At 37.6% G+C, this 27892-nt stretch overlaps 1 protein-coding gene across 2 annotated transcripts in view; it reads left to right on the top strand.

Annotated features, from left to right (window-relative positions):
- LOC104641725 (E3 ubiquitin-protein ligase ZNRF2) overlaps window positions 1-27892 on the top strand; it is a 65133-nt gene that overhangs the window by 1236 nt on the left and 36005 nt on the right. The window lies entirely within an intron of this gene.

Below are 27892 nucleotides of genomic sequence, written 5' to 3' on the forward strand. Positions count from 1 at the left end.
GCCGGGGTTTTCAGGCCAGCGTCTCCTATTGTTTGTAACCAGAGCTGTGAAAGGGGGAGGTTAAAAATGAAACGAACCCCGCGGCGGTGCGGTCGGGACGGCGAAGGGGAAGCAGAGCCTCTCCGGCCGGCGACTTTAGACTCTAATAGCTATAATCAGTGCCTGTGTAAATACTCTTGCCTACTACTTACATAATTAGAATTTAATTGGATCATGTGTCTCCGCCGTTTATTCTAAAATCGGACCAAACCCCTCTTTAGGTACCGATTAATATGTGGCTGATCCTTGTTCCTCTTTCTAAGTTCTTGCGTTCTCGGTTCTGAAAGTCGATTAAGAAAAAACAGAAGTTAAACTAAGTTTCTTTGTTTATTTTCCCCCTAAGAGATGAGAAGAGTCGGATAGCTGTCCGTGCCGATGAAGTATAGGCTTGCAGCACCGGTACCGTATAGTTTGGAGGTGGCCACATGTGCTCTTGAGGCAGGAGAAACACTCAGCTATACTCTGAATTAACCAAGAAGCTGAGTCCCTTTAAGAGGCATATTAAACGTAGAGCAAGTTGTCATAGTTTTTTGTCTCTCCTGCGATATTGAGATGAATAGGGCTGGTATAGGACTCGGATTTTACTGCCTGTGTTCTTTACCTTAAAGTTAAAAAAACTGCCTGTAAGTTGCCAGCTGCTTTCAAAGTTGCTGACTGCTTTCAGTACTGCTTATTCTAAAGGTCATTGTTTGTATAAGTCAGACATTAAGGTAGAAGGTGACTTTTTTAAATGGATCCATTCTCTTGATAGTTCTAATATATAGATGTATTATAACCTGTCTAAATACTAGCCAACTTCCCCAAAAGATCTCTTTTGGGAAAGAGGAAGCTGATGTAAAATTCCCACACTTCTGTATTCTAGTTAATCCTTTTGTGAATACTATTTGTAGCAGGCTGGGTTTTCTTAATTTCTTTAATGCCACCTGTTTGTAGCCAAAGCAGGGCTGTCTTCAGTCCAACCCTCGTACGGTGCGCAAGGCTTCTGTCACACCGCCTACCATCTATATGCTGTTGGTGTGTTGACATAAAGACAGCATAGCTGTTACTTCCTAGATCTAAAACTGCCTCCTCCCAGTGCAGTGGTGGAATATTAACAGAAAACTGTCAAACGCTGTTATAGTAAAGGAACGTTTGCCCTTAAGAAAGAAAACATAACTATTCTTATGGTACCAAGCTGCTCAATAGGAATGCTTTTTTGCAAGGATGCTCATTATACCATCAAGGTAGCTTGTGGGGGAAGAAGGTGCATGTGTTTCTTTTAGTGATGAAAGGATGCCTTGCCACAGAGTATTGTGCAGTTTGTGCTAAGGACAAGGGAGTAATTAAAATATATAGCCTGCTGTTGCTCAAAGGTTAAACTTTTTTTTTTTTTTCTCCTTGCTTAAACATTGTCTTGCAACCTGCCTTGCTGCCAGGAGAGACTGGATTAAATGTAAATGCAGTGATGAGGATCAATAACCTAGGAAACTGTTTATTCAGATGCAGGAAGGTCTCTTCAGAATAACTCTGAGTTTCATCGTACTTTTCTATGGCACGTAATAGTCTATTAATTGCTGTACGACACCATATTTTGTCTTTTACAGAACTCTGAAATTGGCATATTAAAGAGGATATAGGCTGAAATGATGCAAAGCTTGTTGCTTTTCCCGGTGCAGGAAAAGTGCCAAGAGGGGTATGCTCTCTTAATCTACTGACTAATAAATAAGGAATTCCATACGCTAGGGCTTTGAGTAGCAAGTTTCAAAATACACTGTCCTTATGTAGTCACAAGATAGTCATGAATCTATTTGCTTTTTCTCTTCTAAAAATCTTAGTATTTCTTATTGGGATGAATAACTGTTTAATCATACTGCAACACCTGTGAAGAAGGCCTCACTTGAAACATTCTTTTTTGCAATTTAAATATTCTGTGATATCAGTGATACATTACACTACATCACATTGAATGTCGGCATCCTTATTTAGTTGCCCACTTTGTGTTTTCTTGATTTATTGTAATAACTAGATGCTTGGAACGAGTAGCCCCACTGGAAATCATGCGTTAGTAGCATCAGCATGGTGAAAAATAACTTGAAGCATTGTTTTTGTCCTGATGGTAACTAGCTCAAGCTTGTCTAGGTGTGGTATCTGGCATTTATCTTGTGTATCATAAGCATGCTTGAAGTCCTCTCACTTGTTTTGTAACTTGAAAATTAGCCAAATTGTTTCTTTTTGTCTTGAAAAGTACTGAATTTAATTTTGAGGATTAGCATAACAATTCTATGCCAATTAAAATAAAAAAGAAGAACAAGAATAACTTCCATAAGTTGAGCTGAATCTCCAACTATGTTTTTAGGCATACTGCTTGGCTTCATTAACCAATGACACGTGGGTGGTGCATTTGTTAAATTACTGCAATTAATTTGCCATTGGTGAATGACACTCTATTGTCACTTTTACTGAGCAGCTTTGCATGCTGAAGTAGTGTATAAATATTAACTCTCTAATGTAACATACTGGAATCCCTATTATGCTTGTTAATATGCCATTTGAATGAGAATATAAAAAGCATTATGTTATCGTATGTTAACGTACTGGAAAGTGTGATCAGTTAGCTTCTATATTCCTTTAATAGGAACCATAGTAACAGCAGCCTTTCCTGACTGTGAGGGTCTGATGTTCCTGTCTGACCTCAGGCTCCTTTATGATCAAAGTATAACCGAGTAAATATTGCTACGTAACCTTATGTCTCATCTCAGGGAGAGTTCAATTCACTGAATAACTGGGGCCTTGGTCTCACAAAAAAACCCCAACATACGTGTTTATCTTTGTGCTGCAAGCACTCCTGGAGTAGGCTTAGAGCACTAAGTAGAGCGAGACCCAAATTCCGTAAGATCTTGTGGCACTCCCAGATGCAGAGGCCAAACCTGCGCGTGACGCTCAAGCACTTTCTTGCAACACAGCGCCAAGTTCCAGCTTCCTTTACAGTGATAACACTATTATCGGGAATTTTGACTGGTAGTTTCCCGCTGTGTTCCTCAGTGAATGGGACTTCCCCTCTCTCCCAGCCCCAAAGTAAATATTCTTACCTTCTGTTAAGAACAGCCTGTAGAAGAGTTGGCCTTGAGATCCACAGTTAGTTTTTCCACTGTGTTTTTAGGCAGCAAGTGGCTTTGTGTTGACTGTCAGCGCTGCAGGAAAGCTACTGCTGTAGTTACAGTATAGCTTGTTCCTGTCAATGATGCTTACAGCAATTAGTTCAGCTAAAAATGGACAGTCTTTTGCAATTTTCTTTGCTTTGGGAACTGCTGATGTGTTACTTCTGTCACTTAAAATGTTGACAGTTCCTTAGAACCCACTTTATGTTTGTGATCCTGTTTCTGGGTGGTCACAACACAAAAGATTCTTGGTGAAAACACCTGGTGTAAGTATCCTTCTGGTGTTCAAATGTAAATCTCTTCTCACGATTGTTGTTATAAGACAAGAATAAAGCCTTTAAATATATTTTGTCTTTAAAAATCTCTTAGGGAAGAATATATAAAAATTCAACTGAAGATAGCAGAAATGTTAGATACCAAGTCTTTTAAATTTCCACATCAGTTCTTCGTTAAAGTTGATTGAGCAGAGAATGTACAAGAATACAAAATCTCAGATTGTTTTATATACGGTCATATACAATTTTATATGATGTATTTATAGACAGGTTTTTAAATATATAGTGTTGTCAGACAGAACTATTGACAGCTTTCAGGCCTATGTCAAGACTTGGAGTAATAATTTGAAGATTAAGTTGCATCTGTTCAACTTTATTAGAAGGAGGAGGTTTGTTATGTTCTTCTCAAGCCAAATAATGATCAAGCTTTTTTTTATGAAGTGCTTTACAGTGTGGGATTTATAACCAGCTACTGAATATACATAACACGATACAGGTAGAACCTTATAGGTATGTTACAGTAGCATTTGTTTGTAATAATAGCTGGTAGAAGTAGCAAAGGGATTCTTCATTCTATAGAAGAAAGTTCACAAAAGCCTCAGGTTCTAACCTGAATTACTTGTTGGAGTGTGGGAAGCAAATATCAGTAGAAGAATGATGTGAAGTCTCAGAAAAGACATTTTTTAGACATCTCTCAAACTGCCTAGAAAGCCACATCTTGTTTTGTTTTCCATCTGGTCTATTTAGTTATATGGTACACTTGAATACGTTCTTGAGGCTCTCTTCATCTTTTTCACACCTTTTTTGGGGGTGTATGACTATCTTTTGGTTGCTTCCTTGCCTTTTGCCCCCAGTATCGCACAAGTACTATTGCTTTGAGAAACCGTGAAACTTAAACACTTCAGACTTCAGTGCTGCTCCTGTCTTGGTAGCCAAAGTTGTAGCTCTGAGGTCTTTGTCCCCTGACTTGGGAGAAGTGTTGGAAAGTGTGCTTTGCAATGAGACTATTGGGATATTCCATGTGTGTGTGTGTGTGAATCATGTTAGAAGCAGTGAAACTTGCTATTACAGTTGCAGCCTGTATGCCTTGGTACTGCTTGACATACCTTCTTTTCCTGGCAGTTGGAAAGGGTTTTTTTATGATTGAGGAAGGCCAGTGAATTGTTGACACAATATATATTTCTCTAAATTAATTCCTAACCATTCAGAATGAGGAAAGAGTGTGAGGATTTAGTCTACTTAAAGCTATGACATTTCCGTACAAATTATGCCTTTTTCAGAGGTATGATAACACTGCTATTTGCTGTTGTGAACACAAAAAATCCTATGTGCTTTTTCAGATAGTTTTGCTGCTGCTGTTCATAGGTCTTCCAAGGTGCAGAACAGTGAAAGCTAAGAGGCTGTCTCTGCTTTGGTGTTTTGATTTGTTTCTATTCACTTGGCTGCACCAGTGAAACACAATTGTATCCATGTTTGTCCACTTTGGAAAAATGAGAGCAGTAACAATGAGAGGCTGGCTGAAGTCTGCTGATGATAGAAGAAAGTTAAAATGGAGTCCAGTTTGGGAGCTGAGAGAAATATGAACATGTCTGTACACATACAGATAACTTCACAACAACCACAGATTGCGGGGGAGATAGATGTGTGCCTCACTTTCTCTTCAGTTATACCTATGTGTTGACTCCAAAGTGAGAGAGAAGAGTCACTTCAGCAGTCGCTGAAGATATGGGGAGGTTTTGGAAATGCGTTAGCATCCTATTAACAAAAATAACAGATTGAAAAATCCAGTGTGCTAGGAAAGCAGTCCAAGGATAAGGTCTGTTGATAGGGAATTTCGGAAGAGGTGCTCTGACAGAAGAGTTTGAGGAATCCAATCCCTTTTCAGGGTCTTGCTGTTCCTGTATTTAGTGTGCTTTTCTGTTCCTGCATACATGTAGTGGGCAGCATACAGTTACTGGTTGGCGGCAGAAACATAAACTCTCTTAAGGAATGAATGTGGGACAGGAAAAAGAAGCAAAAAGTCCACCACCAACCCATGCTCCAGCTCAGTCAGGAGGCTGGTTTTATTCTCAAATGCTACATATTTGGACAAATAAGCTAAAAACTAAATGAGCACTGTTTGGATCTTCTGGTAGTACTAGTGAAGCCCTTGGGAGCTGTGTTTAGTTTCCTTCAGTTGAAGAGGGTGTCAGGTCTCTGTGACAGTGAGAGGCTTGGGGCACTGGAGTAAAGACTGAGGGAAGTGATAGAGGATCTTTGAAGGACTTCTTTCTCTTCTCCTCCTCCTGCCTGGTAAACAAAAGGGGTTAGGAGAAGCCAAATAATAAAAATGGCTGTACTGCATTTAGCGGAGAAATGTAAATAGTTAACGGTCTGAAGAAAAGGAAGCAGCCTAATTGTAATGGCATATATAAATATTTCCTTTGGCTATCAAGACAGCGATAATACCTGATTAAGCCTTTGCAGTGCCAGTTCAAACAAAGGCCTTCCTCTTTAACGTCTTCTGAATACCTATCCAACCCTGATATCCTGACAGTGTGCCTCTCCTCACGTTCTCTCACATAATTGCAGACTAGTCTCCAACAACCTCCCAAGTCATTTCTTTGTCTTATAAAGAAAGCCTTTTGTCACTGCTAGAAATTCAAAACTATTTTTAAAACACATTGCCTACCCATCTGTTTGGGTAAGTTCTCCTCTCCTGTTCTTGCCAGCTGCTCATGGAAGACTTAATTGTGTAAATGTTCTTGATTTGCTGTCATATCCTTGCATGAAACTTTTAAGTTTTGAATAATTTTATGAAGGTTTTTGGGTAAGTTTTCCCTGCTATTTGCAGATGCATGAACCAAATTTATATTATTTTCAAGATTTTTCTGCAATGTGTCTACTGCTCATAAATGATTTCATTAGTAACAGGAGAGACGTATGGTCATTTCTACAGATTGTGTTCATTTACTGTGGTAATGGAACATGTTCTTGCAGCCGTTTAATCCATGAAAAGAAACAGTGAGAAACCTTTGAGTAACTCTTGAGTTTTTATTCTGGAATATTTTAAAAGACATGCATCTTCTAAATCAAAAGAAAACAATTTGTTTAAAAAAAACCCCACAGTTACCTGAGTAAAACAGAACAGCGCTTCACAGGCATTCAGGAAAGTGTTTTTGCTGTCTACTCTCTGGTTAGGTATTTCCTAAACAGGTGCCTATGTTCCCAAGGCCACCTTTCCATTGTAAATGATCATCGTGACTTTCATGAGGATGTCTCAGTGCGCATCCAGAGCTCTCTGGCATCCGTTGTTTGATAGGCTTCCAATTCCTGACGCTTGCAAAAATGGGAGTGTCAGCCATAGTAAGAATGGGGCTGGTTCTCACTTTTACTCAGCACATTCTTCTGTTCTCTGCATGGAAATTGTGTAGTATTGACCCGGAGAGATCGGGAAGCAAGCAGTAAAATCTCATAGGGCTCAGGATGCCTGACTGCCTGCCGGAGAGAATACGAAGTGTTGTATGGGATTCCACTCTGCCACTCTTAGTCATCTTTAGGAACTGACCTACCTGGGTCTTTTCTTCTTCCTTGTCTGCTCTGTCTAAAAATCAGACCACCACAGCCTGTGAATAGTCCCCAAAGGTTGGGTGTGCTGCATACCATTGTGGATATTTTTAGTAGATTCTGTTTGCTGACTGACTTAGTGTGCTATAAATACAGAGTTCTCATCTGGCATGCACTTTGCGTGTCTTCTAGTAACTTATAATAAATTTACCTAAGAATAATGGCAAGAAAAAAAAGAGCTGTTAAGATTTATTTGGCTTTCCATATGAAGTGTCATTTATATAAAGCAATTATTTAGCAACATTTTAACTGTAAATGGCTTTTAAAACTAGTGGTGTTCCAAAACACTTCCTAGTTGTGCCACCATAATTAGTCCCTATGTCAGATTGATTTATATTGTCATTTCACAATGGTTTTAAAAATGGAAGGTGGAGTTTTTAGATGTGAGAAGTTAGTTGAGCATCTGGACTATTATCAATGCTAGTAAATTACTTTATGTCAGTACTAGCGTATTGCCTGAACATGCATAAAGGCTATTCTGTGGGGAAAAATGAGGCTTTACTTATGATTTTCTTTAATTTTTTTTCATAAAGTATAGGTGTATATACGTTTGCTTGAGTTGAAATATAGTTAAGACGCGTACCACATTTTTGAAATTACTAGGACTCAATGCAAAAAGAGGAGGGACCCATGTCTTACTAAAATACAGATGCATCTGTCTTTGAGTATTGAATTTGACACAAGATTGAAGGATGGGTTCTTGCTGAACTGCACTGAGCATAACCTAAATGCAATTCTTCTGTGCTGCTAAAATAAAAACAGTCATAGGGTACACTAACAGATGTGGCCTTCATGAAAGAAACTTAAAACTGGTAAAATGTTCCATGTGCAGTAAAAGAAAGCTCTGCTTAGAAGTGCTTTCTGTAGATTGCCTGAACACACAGGCAGTATTTTGAGAATCTTAAAAAGTTTTCTTTTTTAATGAAATTTGGACCAATCTGGTGATAGTCTTTCTGAAAACTTAAAAAATAAACTGTCTCCTTGCCAAGAATCCTGGATAGTTCCCTGAAAATCATGTTGCTTTTGATTCCTGCCTTCCTGCAGCTATCAGGAGTTCTACTTCTTCTGGACTGAAGGACATCACTCCTCCTTGATTCTTGAGCATGAATATGGATTGATGTTCCAGTATGGGGAAAAATCTTGCCTGTCTTGAGAAAATTCTGTGGCCCTACCAGATAGAGCAGAGCATCAGCAGTTAAGCAAATTTCAGAGAGATAACGGTGGACGATCTCCGGAATACAAAGAACAATGACAATAGTAAAATGCAGTACTCTATGGTCATTTATCTGCTTTCACCATGAGGCAGTTCTCTTTCTCCTCGTTGTTGACTAGAGTAGCCTAAAACAAGAATGACTGAAATAACCTAAGATGCCAGACTTGAAGATTTGCTGTCCATTTTCTTGGGTGTTTTGCCATGCTTTGGGAAGAATGAGTTTAAAATCATGCCCCTGCATTCTGAATATTGGAAGGTATATTATGCTTGTACAGCAAGTGGCTCAGGGCTCCTATAGTCTCTTGAACTGGCTAAGTATCTTCAGAGGTTATTTTGATGTAGTGTCCTGAAAGTTCAGGTGTGAAGTGCCCAAATACAGGGTTACCTATGCACCTTTGTTCTAGAGCTTTTAATTTTTTAATGTTGTGATTTTTGTAACCTTAATGGTCAATTAGGGTTGGTTTGAGTGTTTTGATTTGGTTTTTTTTTTTTTTTTCCCTTATCCATATGGGTACAGTTGTTAGAGGTAGTCAGCTCAGTGTGGATAGATACTTGTTTCATTTCTATATTGGGAGTAGTACTAAATATATGATTGTTTGTATGAGTTCAAAACAACAAAAAACCCCCACCCACTTTTGTTAAAGCCCAGATTAATCAATCTATTAACAAATTACAATTCCAAAATAATACATAATTTTAAAACTTTAAAATTTTAAAAAGCTGTGTAAAGAAATAAAATACCTGCTCCACCTGTACAATAGAGCCATAAGGCTGTTGCTGACTGTGAATGAAAACCGCATGAAATTCACATATGTAAAAGGGCTGTATGCTGTCAAAGAAATGTCCTTTGAATATCTAATTCAGCTGTCGTAACATTTGGATACTAGATGACAAGGGTACAGGCATTGCCTCGCTTCTTGGGGGCTGAATTATATTACTGTTCAGTTAGCTTAAATTGTATGTTTGCTACAGCTCAACTTTGAATTAATTTATATCTGAATATCTCATATCTGTGCATTTGTGTGTTTTGTAAGTGATAACATTTTCAAAGACAGATGATACAGGGCTTCTTTGTAACCATGGATGTGAAAAACCAAAATGTTTAAAATGTTTTTGAAGTAAAATACAATACTGAAATAGCTTCCAGTTTGGAGGAAATACAGATTCCATTGCTAGCAAAATAAACCATATGCTAAAATAAACTTTGGTTTTCACACACTTGATAAGACCAAGATCCAGTGACAGCATATAGCAAGGGAGTGGAGGAAATGTTCCTTACAAATGTGGGACTAGTTCTGCTTCAAACAAAGAAATAAGAAGGCTAATGCAAATAATGTGTTTTGAGTTGCGCAAGTGCTGGGAGATGACGTGTTCAGCCCAGGTTATTCTCCTTTGTGTATCCACTGAGCCTCACCAGTTGTAGAACACACAGTTGCATTCAGCTGATGAAGTTAAAAGAAAAAGATGAGCACATTTGGAGCTGGAGGGCAAGAGTTTCTTCTAGTGGGCTGGGTGGGTATATGTGACTTTTCTCTACATCTGTGCAATCAGCCTTATAACGTGTTTAATGAATGTACATTTTGCTTTAAAGTTTTATGCAGAAGAAATGTTCAAAAGAGTTGTAAGCTTGGATGATGTAATTTCTTGACATTAAACAGTTTAATATGTTGGGGAAGTATGTTGATTTGTGAAAAATGAGCTAGAACTAAGCTTTATGAAGACTGCTTGCACTGACAGCGGTGTTGAGGTTGATCCTATCCACACAGAAAAAGCAAGCCTATGCTGTCATGGAACCTAAGGTTGTGGAGTCGTTGTCAAAAGCATTCTAGTTTTTAAGTTCTGGCCAATATTGATTCTCTTTTAGGGATTGGCTAGCTGTAATTTTTGGTCAATTTAATTTTGACCACTGGCTAAATAATTTTTTTAAAAACTTGTTAAGCATTTGACTTTTTTTTTTTTTATTGACAGAGCAAAAAATTTCCAGTAGCTCTCCTGCAGTCCTTGCTTTGAGTAGAGCTAGAAAAGTCAGCAGAAAATAATTTCTTTAAGTTCTTTCCTACAAATTATTTTCAACTCTTGTAAAAAATTATTTTCTGAACAGTGTTTATCAATGCTAAGTATGGCTTGCCTTGTATTTGTTGTAACAGATGCAGCAGTCTTTCTCTGCAAAATATTTGCTTATGTATGGCTGTTGCCTTATTTTTAATAGTGGGTTAATGATATTGACCTCCATTTTACTGATGAAAATATGGGCATACAGATTTTATATTTTATCTTGGTATTTTATTGCTAAAAACCATGTGCTTAGCAGCAAAGCTAGAAGTAGCCAAACGCATCTAAAAATGAAGTGGATCCCTGTTGAAGTGTGCTGGAGAGGTGGTTCTTGTATTTTGCTATCTACGGGTTGTTCCTTCCATCTCTGCCATTCCACCAATAGTTCATTAGTTAACTAATGAAAATGGCAGGTGTAGGGTGTAGTGTGGTATTGAATGTTGTTGGCTTTTTGAGTATGAAAAGCTATGTTATTGGTTTGATGGCGCGTCTGCATTGCTAACCACGCTGAGAAACAGGGTGCTGGGCTATTGTAGCTATATTGCCTTTTAATAATGGAAATTACTCTCGCTACAGCTCTGATATAGTGAGCTGAGAATAGGAGACCTGAAACTATTCTGGTCTAGATGAGATTATATCAATTTGGGGATTTTCAACAAATACCTTAGTTTGCAGGTTAAGTATGCAAAAGTGATGTATAATTTGTCAGCATGAGGAGGGCTCTTAAATGCTTGCAAGTAGTCAGAAGTCTCTACTTTTATTTAGCTGTGATATTTGTAAAAAGCAAAACATTTTAGAAAGTGCTGCAAAATACTAATTATAAGATGTGCCTCTAGGGACTCTTACTTTTCTCACTTTCCCATCATGGACTTGGACTATTTCTGGGCTGCTTAAGAATAGGCTGCCACTGGACACAGCTGTTAATTGTAAAACTTTTAGATGTAGCATGCAAGCATTCTTTGAAATATGTTTAAAAACAAATGTTTGTATTGAACATGTGGCTGGCCTGACCCTATCCATAAAGATGCAAAATTAAAATTAGTGAAAAACATAAGCACCACAGGAAATGTTAACCTCAAAGGAAATCGTCTGAAAAGGATGCCAAATTTGTAAGCAAGGGAGAGGAGGAGGAAGAGTCTCTCTGGAACAGTGGTGCTTGTTACATCATTACTCGTACTTGGAATCAGGATGCATGGATATGTGTGCTGAAACAGTTGTTTTCCAATCTCTTAAACTGTGATTCTGTAACACACAAAGCTGCATGTGTGTCTAGCTTATTGAGAGCCTCTCCCTTTGTTGTCCTTTTCTCTGCCCTATTGCTGGAAACAGTGCAAATGACTCATCTTACTCACAACACCTGTATTAGTAACCAAAGTGCTATTTGAAACAAAAATAAATCTGCAGAAATACTGATTTAGCTGGATCTTAAAAATATTCCTGTTTAAAAAAACCACAAAAACAAAAACAAAATCAGTGTCTTAGTTTAGGACTTTTTTCTTTTTTTTTTTTTTTTTCCCTAGAAAGACATAATTTTGGGTATTATATTTAATTTGGATTTTAATTTAGTTATCCTAGTTTTAACTAGCAGTAGCTATATCTGTACTGTTAATGGAGAGTAATGCTGAAGAGAAACACACTGAAATAGATAATTGACTCTGTATCAAAGAGAAGAGAGGCCATTTTGATGAAATTCTTTATTTTAGGGTATCTATTTTTAGCTATTTTCTTGTCTCCAGTTTTTCTAACCTGAATTTTCCCCAAACTTGAAAATTGCAGTGTAACTTTTCATTAGCAGTGTTTTGAAGCACACACAAGTTAAAACTGATGAAATATGCTTCCTCAAAGGTCTGTTTGTGTAAATGTGCTGTACATATAACACAAGGCATTAAAGCCTGGAACTTAAATATCAACATATTAAATTCTAATCCTATCAGTTTTCTGTTTATGCCTTACAGATTTGTAAATTTACAAAATTACACACTTGTAATTAAATTTCAATGTGAAATTTCATATAGAAATAGGAAAGGAAGAAAAGTCTCAAGTCAGTACCTTGTTTTTCTTGCATTTACCCTCTAGTTTCTCTCTCACATATTGAGCCCTGTGCTCCTTCAGGCAGTGATGATAAATGTACTAGGTACAATGTTTTTAAGCTGCTGGTACAGCTAAAACACTATGAGGACAGCTTTACTCGAGTCAGTGAGTCTTGCATGTGCAGAGCTTTTGGTATACTCACAAATCTGCCTTGAAGAGCATCATCCCATTTGTCAGGAATTGTCGTATATAACTAACAAGAATTCCTTCCTCTGCTGGAGGAAAGAAGCTCTTTCTGTAATCTCAGTATTCACATCTTTAAATTGTTAGATTTATAGTTCTTTGGAGAAACTCCTAAACTGCAAGCTAATTTTAATGGTGCTTTCCTAACCATGAAAGTCAGTGAATGGTATGATAGCTGAACCCTGTAACTGAGGGTTAGGAACATCACAAGTATTTGTCTGTAGAGGGGTAGTACTTGTCCATTCTTGTCAAAGAGGAAAAAAGCTTTGTCAGCTATTACAGTCAGTTATTCTTATGTGCAATACTTAAACCTTGCATTTTCCTTTCTCACACAGCATGTTTGAAAACAATGTGCCTTGCTTTTGATATTGGAAATGAATTTTCGTTATTATTTTTAGGTTAGTAGGCATACAATGTCTTTTTCCTGAAAACTTTACACAAAAGGGGTTACGAGAACAGATTTAATTCTAACAAGTGATGTGTGGGTGAAAGTCTCTTTGTTGCTGACCATAGATAGCGCTTGAAGGGACCTTGAGGTTAACAGTTCCTTCCTGGCACTCAAATGCGGGATCAGCTGGGTTTAGCCCATTCCGAGCAGATGATGTTTATCTAAAACCATCTCATTCCTTGGGTATTTTATTTTGACAACTAATCTTACCATTGGAAAGCTTCCTAATAAGCAAATTACTCTTAGTTTCACAACTGATTCCCAATTTTGAATGCAGATATTTGCAATTGATGCCTTTTTATTAATGGGTAGTTCTTTCTTCATTACAAATGTGAAGGATTCTTTTTTCTTTTTTAATTGTACTTGACTCTTTCTAGCTATTAGATACAATTTCAACAATGTATATAGCCTTGAAATGTAACTGAAAGAGCATTTATTTTACTGTTATGGTTTAGTATCTCTCAATTTTTCTATCTGCTTACTTGGAATTAGGCTTGTAGAAAACTCTAATTTGCTAGATGTGTCTGATAAAAAAAGACCAGGGTGGTAATGAGGCAGACAAGATTTAACAGTAAAGTAGCTGTCTCGAAAACTTAGGTTGCTGTTTCTGTCAGTGACTGTCTGCCTAGCCAGATTCAGGAGGATAGATTGATAACAGTATTCAATAAAAATAGACTTAGGTAGAGATTCATCTGGTATTTATTATTTGTGTTAGCTAGTAAACTTGAAGCTGCTTCTTCCTGTATAAACAAGAAAGCCAGCTGCAATTTTTTTAAAAAACTTAGAGCATCAGATTGGCCTGTGAAAAACCTTTCCATAACACAGACAAAAGTACAGTTGTGACTGTGTATACAAATTGGCACTAGTGCGGTATAAATACGGGGGAATATCAGTGGTTTTACATTCACGTATACTTCATCATCCTTTACACAAACTGAAATTAGTATCTTTACATCTTTAAGCCATGAATCTTGCCTAAAGGCCAAGAGTAAAAACTGTTAAAAGGTCTTGATTCTGGCCTGGCTGCAGAAGATGGACCTCATGTATTAATATATCTATTTGTGTCATTGTTGTGATATTTGGCTAACTGCATTTAATAACAGGACTAACCAAAGACTGATAATCAAGGCTGAATTGTTCAGGATTTAACACACACTCTGTAGAAGAGACGAAAACCCCAAAACCCAGGCGAACCCCTCCCAGGCCAGAGACCTGTTCAGCACCCGCGCCCTGGACAGCTCAAGCGAAGCCTCTTCCAGGCGGCCGCTCTCCTCCAGGTGCTCCTGCTGCCCGATGAGTTGTGCCGGATTCTTTAGGAAGAAGGTATCTTTCAAGAATAGTACATTTCATGCTGGCCCAAAGCTTTCTGGCTGGACTACTGAACTGTATTTAAAAGACCAAGAGTTTGTGATACGTGCTAGTTTGCCCCAGTTCCCTGTGGTACAGAAAGCAGCTTTGACAGCCTTGAGAGTAGATGAGAGTCTTCCCCTGGAAGGCTTTTTGTACTCTTTCTAAGTCTGACTCATATACCTGCAGTTCCTATATGTTGGGTTTCTTTGGGTTTTTTTTTGTTTGTTTGTTTTTATCTTATTTGAGTTTCAGAAGTTCAATCTTCACCTATTTGTTCACTTTTATCCTAGAAAATATATTTCTTGTCACAACTTTCCCAAACATTTGTAAGCTAGCATCTTTGTTCTTAGCTTCATCTCTGTTGTTTGTTTTTCACATGGTTTAAGATCTTTCTGGAGCTAGTTCTCATTTTCTGCTAAAAGTTTTGTCAGTCTTGTAGTTTCAACTGGACTTCCCTGTTTGGTTCCTTCTAGTAAGTGGAAGTAGAAAAAGAAAAAGCAGGTTGTACAGATCCTTTCTGTTATCACCCTGTCCGTTCATTTTTCTTTGATGCTATGTGACACCACTGTTTAAAAATGAGATGATTAAAATATTTGATCTTAAATGTTTAAAAACCTGGAGAAACTTCTGATATGTTTTGAATTAGTATTAGAAAGATGCCTTGAGCAGTAGGAGACTCACTGAAAGATTAACCTTTTGAAATAACATTAGTTCTTCTTGTGAAGAGGTTAAAATCTAGAAGGTGGTATTCTGAAATACTTACTTTTGAAAAGGGATAGTTTTGCATCCAGTAATGCTGAGATAACAAGATAAGAACCATCTTTTGTGTGTGGAGGGAAAGAACAAAACATGTAAATATTTAATTTTGCTTAATGGCTTTCAAAGCCAAGATGGAAAACACAGTAATACTCTGATTCATGTGTGAAAACAGGGTTTGTAAATACTTCAGTGACCTTTTTCCTTTCTTTTCATGACCCTGCTGCAGAGAGCTGTGTGGTTTGAATATTTTTTCCCCTATTGTTAAGTGCAGTTTAGTTAAGATAATATGTGTTTTTTTCCCTACTTACTGGTTTTTTTTTTTTTTACAAATGTCTTGCAGGTTTTTTCCTTAAGGGTGGGAATCCTAAGTAAATATTCTTTCCTTTTTATGCAGAAGACCTTTCAATATACTACCATACCATTACACTAGCTTCTTTAAGAACATCGGCAGCTTTATTCAGTTTACTACTAAACAAAGAAAAAAGGAAGCCACATGCATTTCTTACACTCCTTCCCTACAGGAAGAAATATAGTGAATTTCATGAGGAAAAGAAAAGAAACTGGTTTTGCTGTTTCAGTTGTTGGAATACATGCATTTCAACTCCTAAATGAAAAATGGAAATACCATCATTAAACAAAATTAGTATTAGCTTTTTCAGGACATTGAGGAAAGTCTGTGTTTCCAAATCAGTTGTCCCTAATGTATGGGTAGTTTGCTTTGTTTATACTGGACCCCTGCCATATATCTGGGAACTGTGGCAAGCTGTTGGGTAATTTCTAGGGTTGCATTCCACTTTCGATTTTTTTTCCCCCCCCTCCCCTTAAACTTGCTTCATTGGAGAGATGAATTATAACTTGATTTTATTTTTAAGTTGAAATTTTTTATCGAAGTCACATTCTAAAAGTTATTTCCCTGGTATTCTGATGTCTTAGGTTTGGTATAAGAACCATTTGTTCCCTGAGTAGTTACAGAAACATATGGAAATTGGATAGTGAATGAAACACTATTCATATTTGCTTGGGTGGTGGGGACAGGGTTGGGGTGGAACCCACCACGTACGTTTACATTTAAATAAATTTAAAACCTATTTTAACAGATTAGCTAGTGCAAGGCAAAAGATAGGGACAGCCATTAACAGGTTACCTCTGCTTTCTGGACAGAACCCTTCTAGCTTATTCCCTAGGGTCAATCAGCACACCTAATTGGGAGTGACAGAGGGCAGGGAAAACCCCTGTTCCAATGTCTCACCACCCTCATCAAACAAATGTCTTCCTTATATCTAATCTTTAAACTCCTTTAGTTTAAAACCATTATTCCTTGCCCTGTCGCAACAGGCCCTACTAAAAAGTCTGTCCCTATCTTTCTTATAAGCACCTTTTAAGTATTAGAAGGCCGCAGCAAGGTTTCCCTGGAGCCTTCTCTTCTTCAGGCTGAACAGCCCCAACTCTCTCAGCCTGTCCTCATAGGAGAGGTGCTCCAGCCCTCTGATCATGTTTGTGGCCCTCCTCTGGACTTGCTCCAACAGGTCCATGTCTCTTTTGTGCTGAAGACCTCCGAGCTGGATGCAGTACTCCAGGTGGGGTCTCATGAGAGCAGAGCAGAGGGGCAGAATCACCTTCCTCAACCTGCTGGTCATGCTTCTTTTGATGCAGCCCAGAATATCGTTGGCTTTCTGGGCTGTGAGGCACAGAGACGTACAAGTTCGGCATTCACTTATTTTTCAACCTAGAGCTGAAGGATCTCCCTGAAAGATTAAACAGCTGTTAGTCTTCTGGAGCCTGCCTACTGCCCTGGGGAGATGTCTTCCAAAACAGAAACTGCTGTTGTAGATTATAGGATTAATAGAATGAATGGGACAATGTCTACACAGTTCTGGAAAGCAAAGACATAAGTTTAAACATTTAAAGTGGCATTCTTGCTGCACAAAGCAGGAATTGTATTGAGTATTGCTTCTTCTCAAGGGAAAAACAATAAAAGTGGGTTTCTCTTATTGGCAGATCTCCCAGTTTACTGATTTCTGATTTGTTACAGCTGCTGTAAAGGACAGGTATGGCAAGACCTCCTCTAGGGAGAGGTTTGCGATGACTGCCGGGATATCAGGTTTCCTTTGGGAGCTTTTATTAGATGTTCCTGAAAATGGTAGTTAAAGGCAAATTTTTTAAAAAAAGTTACTTGATGAAACAAGAAAGCCTGGAGGCTGAGGCTGTTCTTTACATGCCTGTGGCTTACTTCTCAGTAGTCCTTAATATGGATAGAGTTTACTGTGGAAGAACTGACACAAGTCTGTCTTTTCACCAGAGCTGATGACTTATACCTGGCTTAATCTCACTAATTTGATGGCCATACTGTGAAATTTATCACAGTTGCTGTTACTGTACTCAGCTGTGTCCAATGAACTCGCCTTCTGAGGACTTCTCCTACAATGAAAGGAGTGGATTTAAGCTGGTGTCCATGTAGGAAACAGCTGCTTTGATGTCTCCTAAAATCCAGAATAAGAAAGCCTTCTAGAAAACTGGTAACAAGGTTTAACTATGAGAGAGTTATCCTTCAAGAGCATCATGGAGATTTTTATTTTATAAGACATTGAAAGTACATCTTCTGTCTACTGAAACAGAAGTCTTTTTGAGGGACTAATGCTCCTCTTAGATAAAGGAGGAGATCTAATTTGAAAGAGAAAAACACCTATAAATGATAATTCTTTGCAGTTCTTCAAACCTGGTCTGTGAAAAGTAGCAATGTGACAATTCAGTAGCCAAATACTTCACAGTATAAAAGCTTTCCTGCTTGGAGAATGGTTTGTTTAACTGAAAGTGCCTTCCAGAACTACTGTTTCTTTCATGGAATATTTTGGGAAGGTGTGATTTACTTTTTTTCTTTTTTTTTTAACCTAGAATGAAAGGCTAAAATAGATATAAATCTGTGCTTCTAATAATTTTGATGTTGGGTTAGTAGTAGTAGTAGTCCTGAGTATTCTTACCTCAGGACTTCAGATGTCTAAAGTGATGGAAGATTCATAAATTATTTTTCAATGAGTGCCTTACACTTTAAAAAAGTGGGAATCGGAAGAGAATTAAATCCTAGTTGTTTGAGAAGGGCTAGGTGTTGGTTATTTAACATGCATCATGGAAGGGTTTTTTTTTCCTTTAAGTTGTTTGCTGTTGAACTATGTATATAGTACACATTTGGGGTGCATCCTTCATTAGCTTGTCTCTTGTTCTAGAAGTCCACAGTTTTTTGGTGTGGGTTTTTTTGTTTGTTTTGTTTATATCATGGAAGGGTTTACTTAAATTCACCTTACTGGTCTTTGCCCTCTAGTTGCTGTTTTGATCCTATCAGTCTCTGAATTGTTTAATATGCTGCTGACAGGCTGGCTAATACAGCAAGGTGCAGTAGGCTTCTCCAGTGTACTACTGGGAAAGCTCAGAGTCCTGCTTGCTTGGGCTGGCCCCCGCCAGCTGACACCCACATGCAGGAAGGGGCAGCAAGAGCAAAGGAGGTAGGGCTGCCAAGAGACAGAAGGAAGGTGAAGGGATGAACATGTAAATGAGCTGAGGAGTGCAGGCTGAAACTCTGGCATTCCTTATGCTGCCCTCAAGAGCTGTTCTAAAGAGCTTTTTTTTTTCCTTTCAAAACCAGATTTTTTTTCTTTTTTCTTTTTTTTTTTTTTTTTTAAAGCATCTGATTCTTTGCATTTTAACTGCTCAGTCACTATTTTTAGGGATCTGTGGTAGAGTCGTGCTCACTCATTAGGTAAGGCTCTGGTTAAGAAGGCAGCACTACATGGAAAGGCAGAGCAAATTTATGTCATGATTTACTTTTTCTGTGACCCTTGTCTCAATGTCATTGTGGGCAAACAGCATTTTTATATAAGGTGACACGTAGAGAATTATGAGAATTGTTTGTCTTTCTGTGTATGCTAGGGCAAGTTTTTTACTGCCTTTCTAAAGTGTATAATGGAGACATTGCTCCCGTTGTAACCATTGCTTTTCCTCGTCTATTTTAGAGTGTAAGCTCTTCAGAGGTGGGACTAACACATATATGCAAATGAGCATATTTGCAGCACTTGGCAGACTGTGATCCTGATCTTAGAAGGGCATTTCTGAAACAGGAATACTCTGCTCTTTAGTCAGTTGTTTAAAAAAACAAACAAAAACCGAACCAAAAAAACCCTACAAACCCCCAAACAAAACCCAACACCCCTTTGTTATTAAAATCTAATTTATTAGCATGTTGCAGTTTCATGCTATCTCAGTATTCAAACTCAAGACAGTGTCTCCTTTTTTATGTATAATGCTTACATGTATCAATTGACAAATGATGGTTTTGTTTGAACAGTGAAGAACAAAACATACATCTTCAATAGTTGCAGTTACTTTTACCTTCAGTAGCATTACAGATGAGTAAAGCAATGAAAGCATATACTTCTTTAAATAAAAGCCACAATTGGATAAGTAAAAGCATTTGAGTTACCATGTCACTTTTCAAACTGCTGGAAAGTCAAAATATCTGTCATTTTAACTAATTTGCTCCGACTGCACATCCCTGTTAAAACTAATTTACAGTCTATGCTCTGTGTGTGTATGCATGCATATGCGTGTCTTATTAGCATGATCTGGTTAGTATAAACAAGATGTTTCTCTTCTAAGATGTTTGAAATAGGTAACTAATCAAATTTCTCAATAATTTGACTGATAGACCAATGCAGCAGTTGTAAACAGAGAAAAATAGACAACACTCAGTAGCGTTCTCTACAAAGGTCACTTAAAGTGTGAGTGACACGCAAAATATGTCTTAACGGTTTGTTCAAACAGCGGCGTCTTAGCCATGACAAATCAAGAATTATATTGCAGACTTAGTTGCTGTGGTAGGAATGATGCGGCGCGTCATTTGAAAGTTTGGTTGGTTTGTGATTTATGGATGTTCTCTAAGATTTTGCAGAATATGGTATGGGTGCTATGTACTCTGTCTTAATAGAAGTAAAAGACTGCAAATCTAGATGAACCTGTCATGATTGGTATGTTTAAAGCATGTAAGTCAATAGCTTGATTTTTCTTCAGCTTTTACTGACAGTAGTTAAGAAAACTTGGTGGGGGCGGTTATTTCTTTATGGGTTCAGTGTCTCTTTCTGAATCAATTATGCATCTTCTTTACTATTCCTCTTTTTAGGCATTTTGCATGCTTTCTTCACTATGGTACATCCCCAAATGTTATTAAAAGGTTCTGGTTTAGAAAAAGGAACTTTTGCAAAACTAGTCATTATAATACATAACTGTGTATCATTCAAACTTAAGAAACTGCTCTCACATTTTATCAAAATTTGTATAGAATTAATGTTAAACACTTAAATTCTGTTAATACTGAAGGATTTAATGATCTAATTCCAGTGTACACCTTTCTGAAATTAAGCGTTTTGTAACCCTTGATCTTCTCCCCATTCTGTAAGATTTTCTTTAATTATTCTGTTAAAACTCTGGCTTCTTATGAATCTGTATCCTAGTTTCTGCAATTGTCCGTACACTAAGGTAAATATTTGCCAAGTTGGAAGAATAGAGGGGTCAAATAATACAGAGTGAAATTCTCTTAGTTGAATTTTCCATTTAAAAACAAAAGGCTGCTTTATGATAAGCAGAGATGTCAGTACTTTTAAAAAGTTATTCCTTAAACAAAATCCCTTTGTGTTGAGGATGAACGATATTTTTCTGGACTTTTCTACTAAGCTTAGTCCTTATTCTTAAGTCATACCTTTACCTGGGGGGAAAAACCCCAAACCCAAATAAGCAAACACACAACCATACTTACTCTACTCTCACCAGTTTGAAGTGAATGAAAGTAAATTAATCCATAGGTTAGATGTTTCCCTGCAGAATTAAGAAATTGGTGCCCTCTGTGGAGGACTGTCACTTTGAGAGCTAAAGTGGGAAAATACAGAGTATAATAATGCAGGAAAGTCTGCTGTTGTGCTCAGATAATAAAAATTCTTGTCTATGTGACTGAAAAATGAGATGAAAAGCACAAGATGACAACTATGCTTTGAAACATTTGTCCTTGACTTTCTGGAAACTGTACTTTTAATTGGTATAATTTTTCTGTTATACTGAATGATAAATGTAATTATAACTACTTTTGATATGTAATTTAATGTTGCTGTTGAAAAATGAAACATTATTATGTTTAGAATTAATATTTAAACTCCTGAGAACATCCCACATAATAATTTAACTTTTTATTTACACATGTTCTTCCCAGTTGTAATCTTTAATATTTTGTACTCTGACTTTTTTGTCATTGATTGGTTTTCCCCTTTTTTCTTTGTCACTGCTACCTCTATTTCTGCAGGAACAAGTAGGTTATTGGTAAGTATTTCAACTAAATCAGACTTTACAAAGTTTTGCCTTGGTGAAGACTTCTTTTTTTTACCCTCACTTTGGTGAAAACTTTGTAGACAACAGACCAATTGTCTGTAAATGCTGTGCTTTCTCAGGTCTCCATTATCGCCTTGTTTGTGTAGTAGAGTAATAGTTTTCAGATTATCTGAGAGACTTTGTCTTCTGCATGCTTTCAGGCAGCATCATTATTATCTGTGCTGTCTTCTAAGATGCTGCCTTCTCCCGGGGCTTGCTCCTTTGTTCCTGTCTGCTGCGTTTCAAGTGCAGTGTTTATTTTGTCTCTCCCATTTCTTTTTTTTGTAAGACCTTGTATGCATTTTGGCCAGTTTGCTCAGAAGACTTCTCTGCCTCCGACAAGATGCTCTGTTTCACGTGTTCAGTTTAGTCATCCTTGTCAACCATTATTCAGCTGTTTTCACATCATACCTCTTCCCTTTTAACTGTCATTAAATATACTCTCAGCATGGTATAGCACCCTCTCCTCTCTTATTATCATGCTTCATGTGATTTTAATCAGATTTGTTGCATTGTACAGTACAAGCTTTGAAGATATTTACATCTGTGCATTTGCAAAAAAATAGGACTTCATTCTTTCTTCTGATCTTGGAGCAAGTCTTCCTATACTTCCTTTTAAATGGTGTGATTTCTACTGGATACTTTTTCTTTAACCCTAGTATATTTTTGAAAATAGTGACTATATTGACAGTGTAAAGAAAGGGAGAACAGTGTAGACAAACTGGTTTCCTGTACTTAAACAACTTGTAGTTGTCTTGTCAAATTACTCAGTTACTCCAGAAGAGCCTACTTCTGGCAGTAGAACACCGTTACCCTGTCTGTCTTCCCCAACTTTCATTGTGAAATGATGAGTGGGAAGACCTTTTTCATGTGTCTGGGGAAAATATTTCTCCAAGCAATGAGAAAATTGAGGGAATAGGAAAATTAAGGAAGAAAAAAAAAAATTTATAGGTTCATGAGAGACTAGGAATTAGAGAGAATTCTTCCTCCTTGAACTGCGATAGGTGAGTCAAGAAGAAAAAAGCGATGGGAATATGTAATATCTCTAAAGTAAGAGTTTTAAGGCATTTCATTTGCATAAAGTTTTCAGACCTCTAAGCTGACTTGCAGCGAGTTATTTGTCATCATCTGGTAATACAAGAACTAAGCTTGTTTGACAGGTTAATCTTGCCTGCCGTGTGTAAATAAAATACATTTGTGCCCCAAACCGTTGAACATGCTTTCTGGCTACTTGCTTTCTGAATAAGGTAGTTGATTGGGCTCTAAAATGTGTCTGACCTAGTTTAACTCTGTATTCAGACAACTTTGTTGTCCTCCACAAGATATCTCCAAAGTGGCAAGAGCCCCACTTGTGTACAGAAGCCTCTGAAATGGTGATGGACTAGTTTGTTCCCATGCTGCTGGTGTTACTCTGCCAGTGTGGCTAGAAGGGGACCTTGCTCTTATCTGCTTGCCAGAGATCTGACAATGAATGGACATGAGAGACAGGAAAAGTTTCTTTCCTTTGTTGCCCTTGATTCAGATTTTGGGAGTCATCACACCTATATGAAAGAGGTAGAGAAAGTGTGTTCCCTTGGGTTCTCCTCCCTGCCCCCCCTCCCTTGGGGAAGATGCTATGGAAGTTGATGGTATGCTTCTTGGGAAAGTCTTGTCGATAAGTAGAGGTTATGGTCGCTAGTTGAAAATATACTTCTCAAACGTAGAAAGCTAAAATCTACAATCAAGTGGATTTAGGGTGTGGGTGGAGCCTTTTTTACATGAAAACTGAGGCTTGCTCTTACCTTTAAATCTACCAAATGCAACTCGGAACATAAGTTTATATTCAGATTTGCCTGTCTTCAGCTGCTTCTGTTCCATTGAGAAACTTGTGGTACGGATCTGTGCCAGGGGGTGACATGTCTGAAATGCAGTTAATATAGTAAGTTAAAGAGTGAATTAATAGCTTACAAGTCACTTTAAAAACTGTTCTTGTTCGTGTGCTTGTCGATTTGAAAGTGCAAAGACTCTAGGAGTTTGGATGATGGAGACTTGAGCAGTCGCTCATCTACCTTGACTACAGATCCCTATGGATGATGGGATGAGGGGCTAACACCCACCCACAAACACAAGTGGAGCTAAGAAGGTCTTCCCTTCTCCCTTTGTTGGGTGCTTGCATTGGTCTAAAATGTCAGTCTTAAAAAGCTGTTCCACTAATATCAGCTGTACTTATTTTTGTATTAAGAGGTGAAATCAATCTTTCTACAGGTCTTTCCCGCCTGTAATTTCATCTTCTACTTTGCAAGATATTTTAGCATGGGCCTTTTTTTCTCTCTTTTAATGGTTGTATTTATTGTTCTTTGGTTTCTAAAATTGTGCAGCTGTCAATTATAATCATCATCACATGTTACTTTTACATTGGTATTAGACACCTGAAGTTGTACAGTTGATAAAGGGTTTATTTATGAATAAGAAAATGTGTCTTGTTCAATTTCTCCATTCTGTAGTGCATTATTTTTCAGTGATTGCTACTGAAGATCTCACTTTCCCAAGTACCAAGATGAAGGGAGCTAAAGAAGTTCTGTAGTAAGATTCTGTTGTTCAGAAGTTTTTGCTTAGGAGATTAAGTATTATCCAAACATATCTTCTCTAATTATTCCATGAGCTCCTTAACTAAAATAAGTTTCAGGTTTGTTTTTATTCCCCATTTTATATATCCCCCTTTCCCACTGAGTGCGGTGGGAGCTTTAAATCAGAAAATACAACAGAAAATCCCTTGTTTCCCTCAAGGAATTCACAAGTGTGTTTACTTCAGTTTTATGGCACAAAAGTGGGGCACAAAATCAGTAAGTGCTGAGAAGAAGAAACTATTTGTGCTTATCCTGGTTCAGTTTTCTAGAAAAGACAGAGTTCAGAACTTTCGTATTGTGTTCCTTATTTCTATTTGATTTCCTATTCTCTTCCAAATTGAGGGGAGTATTTCTTCATTTCTTTTCATCTCCAGAAGTCTTTCCAGATGGTGCTGTGTTCTCCCAGCTTAGGCCACTGACAGCATAAGGAAGGATGGAAACTAGGGAACTAGATGTATCTTTCCAGTGAGACACTTTGTCCCTTAATAAAAAACTTCTGTACATAAAAAGGCAAAATTTCTCTGACTATCCACTTGTATTGGGAGCTACAGCACCTAGAAATTCCCCTGTAGAGGGTTCCTAGAGAATTAGTAATGCTCTTTTTTTTCTTTTACCTTCTAACATAAAGACATTTTTAAAATGTCAGTTTTCTGTTCTTGAATTTAGTGTGAAATAATCTTCATATTCCCTTTGATGGTAAGGGTAAAGTTGCCAGATAAGACATTAGCTGTGTTAAAGCGATATGCTTTTGTGTACAAAGCTTCATGGTTTTAAGCTTAAGGAGTTACTCATTCTGTCTTTCTATTTCAGCTGTCTGAGGAGAAGAGAAGAGAGAATTCTGTGGCTACAGAACTCTGTTAGACCATGTAGTCTGTCTCTCGTTCATTCGTTCATTCGTTTTACAAATGAGTTTACACAAGAAGGGAGTAACAGAAGTTTGACTTGACCAGGACTGTTGTTAGTTCACTGAGAGTCGGAATTATTTCCATCTATCTTTCTGCTGTTCTTAGTCCTCTACACAAGTTGAATATAAAAGGAAGAAGTGGAAGAAGTAGAGGCATTTTACTTTGACTTTAAAATGTTCATGCTATTCTGCTTTATGTTCTCATTAGCAAACTTAAAGAATATGGTCTAGGTGAAAATGTAGGTGGATGCTGAAATAGTTGGAAAAAAATCCTGTAGCTGCTCTATGAGAGCAATTCAAATCAAGTATCGCAGTGTTCTACTTTGGGTCCGTTTTCAATCATCTGTTTTTGGATGGTGAGCACTTGAAAAAAGGAAATATGATGCCAAACTCGCAAGATCTGAGAGCACTATGGAGGGCAAAATTAGAGTTCATAATTGTTTTTAACACGTTAGAAAAGTGTTCATAACTGAGTAAAAAAGACATAAGAATTAGTAAATGTGAGGAGAAATAAAATATACCACTACAAAATGAGACCTGGCTAGTAACAGTTCTGCTGAAGATTTAGGGATTGTAACAGGTCATGAGAGGAAGGAGCCAATAATCTGTTGGCTTGTTTAAAACGTACATGTACACACCTATATACACACACATAAAGGAGATATCTTTATGTATAGATCTAGATATAGATATTCAACACCTAGCGTAACAGATCAATATGATAGGTAACTATTAATTTCTGCTTAGGACTTGTGAAGTCTTAGCCTGAAAGCTTTGCCCCGTTCTTGGCAATGTCATGTGTTCAGGTTGGAGCAAGTCCAGAGGACAGCAATAGGAATAAAAGGTTTAGGCATCAGGGCCTGTGAGGAAAGATTAAAGTAGGAAAAAAAGACAAAGGGCACACGTTTTCCAGTGTGAACATGTTTTTTATACTGAGGACAGTTACCAACTGTTTTCCATGTCTACTGAACACATAAGAAGTAATCAACGTTTTTTGTAAGTGAGGGCTGCCAGATTAGAGAAAAGGGAAGATTTTTCTAACTCTCTAGGAATAGCTGATCAGCATTGTAGGTTGTCTTGGATGGCAGTAAAATCTTTCATTAGTTGATTTTTAAGGGCAGATTAAATTCTCTAAGTACATTTAACCCAGTTTCCCAATATGGGATAGACTCAGCGACCTCTTGAGGTCCTTTCTAGCATGTTTCTCTGATTATGTGAGGTCTTTTCTGTTTATTGGGGAGGGATTTGTTTTGTTGTGTTGTTTTGGTTTAGCATTAATATGCAGGTTTTATTGGTGAGACAGTAATCTTGCATACCACCCTGCATACCATCGTATTTACTGGATGCTGTGCTTCCAGATTGTCTATACTGATTTTTCTAAGTACCAAAAAACAAGTGCAAGTACGTAAGTAACATTTGTCAGGCTTCTTATTGTCAAATATATTTTACAAAATCTGTGTATGCAAAGCTTTGGTTTTGCTTATGACTTCTTTACTTGTAAACCAAGATGGATTTATCCATCTTGTTTGAAAACACAAGCATACAAAAACTTAAAATACTATTATGTTAGATAGTTATTTTTAAAAGGACAGCTAGTCTCATTATACTTTTAGTTTGTTTTTGGCGATGTTCAGACTTTTTCTGCCAAAAGGTTACTCTGATGAGGCTAAGGCAGTCTTTTGTGTTGGTGCAGGTTTAATTCGTGGTTATTTCTTGCTACTGCTGTTTAATATTGTCCAAAAGGATGATCCATTCTTCTGTGCAATTCTAGTGCTGCTTTAAAGTGTTTTAATTCTGTGACACTCTGCACTGTATCGTCTGGAAGCTCTTAGCTCTTTTTTTTCCCCACTACAAAGTAGATATTCCAGGATGAGTGCCAACGTGATTTTTCAAAAATTATAGAGGTCTAGGAGTTTGTTATTTGTTGGGTGGTTTTTGTTTGCTTCATTATGGAGTGAACTGCAAGGTAAACAGTCTGATATTTGCAAAGCAAGGCAAACACAGTAAGATATCAATAAGAGGTTGAAATTGCTACGAATAGAGTGAGTGGCCACTTATCAACCTGTCCCTGTGGATAGTTTCCAAGCTTGCCAGAGATGAAAGTTGAGTTCTGTAGATGGATGTGAGAGAAGATGGGATTTCTTGGCTAACTAGAGGTTCATTTGCAAAAGAAGGTAGTCTGAAGAAAGTGATACATTCAAGAGAGAATGAGAGAGAGAATTCACCTCTGAATTTTTAAGTCCTGCTACTTACGCAGGTTTAGTTATCTCAAACTTTCTGTACCACCTTGGGATTTTCTAGTAGTTTTACTGCAACTTTCTGTTCTGCCTCTTTTATTGTAATTGCACTTTTTTGCCAGGATTATGGGGTTTTTTTTAAGTAATGTGTCACTTTCGGTGTCGTACTTAGGATTGTGAAACTAGATGATGGGAGGTTGTAAGAATTTGTCTCCCTGCCTCTTAAATATGTGCTTGGGCAAGTCAGCTAGAAACACGTGCTTGCTCAGTTTTGGTGCTCAGTTCTTTTCTGCTGTACAGAAAGAGAGTGGGCTGAGAAGTGGTTCTTCCCGTGACTTAAGTCATATCACAGGCAATGTCCTCTCTGCTGTGGGAGAGGGAAGGACAGCTTTGCAGTGATATGCTGACAAGCAGTGACAACCCTAATACAAAGGTGATAGTTCCTTGTCTTGGATGAGGATAAGGGATGCTGTGAAACCAACACCTTTGTAAGAGCTGGATTTTTACCTAAAACTGTACATTATAGAATCATAGAACAGTTTGGGTTGGAAGGGACCCTTAAAAGTCATCTAGTCCAACCGCCCCTGCAA

Source organism: Balearica regulorum, chromosome 2, assembly GCF_011004875.1.
Source record: "Balearica regulorum gibbericeps isolate bBalReg1 chromosome 2, bBalReg1.pri, whole genome shotgun sequence".
NCBI lineage: Eukaryota > Metazoa > Chordata > Aves > Gruiformes > Gruidae > Balearica > Balearica regulorum.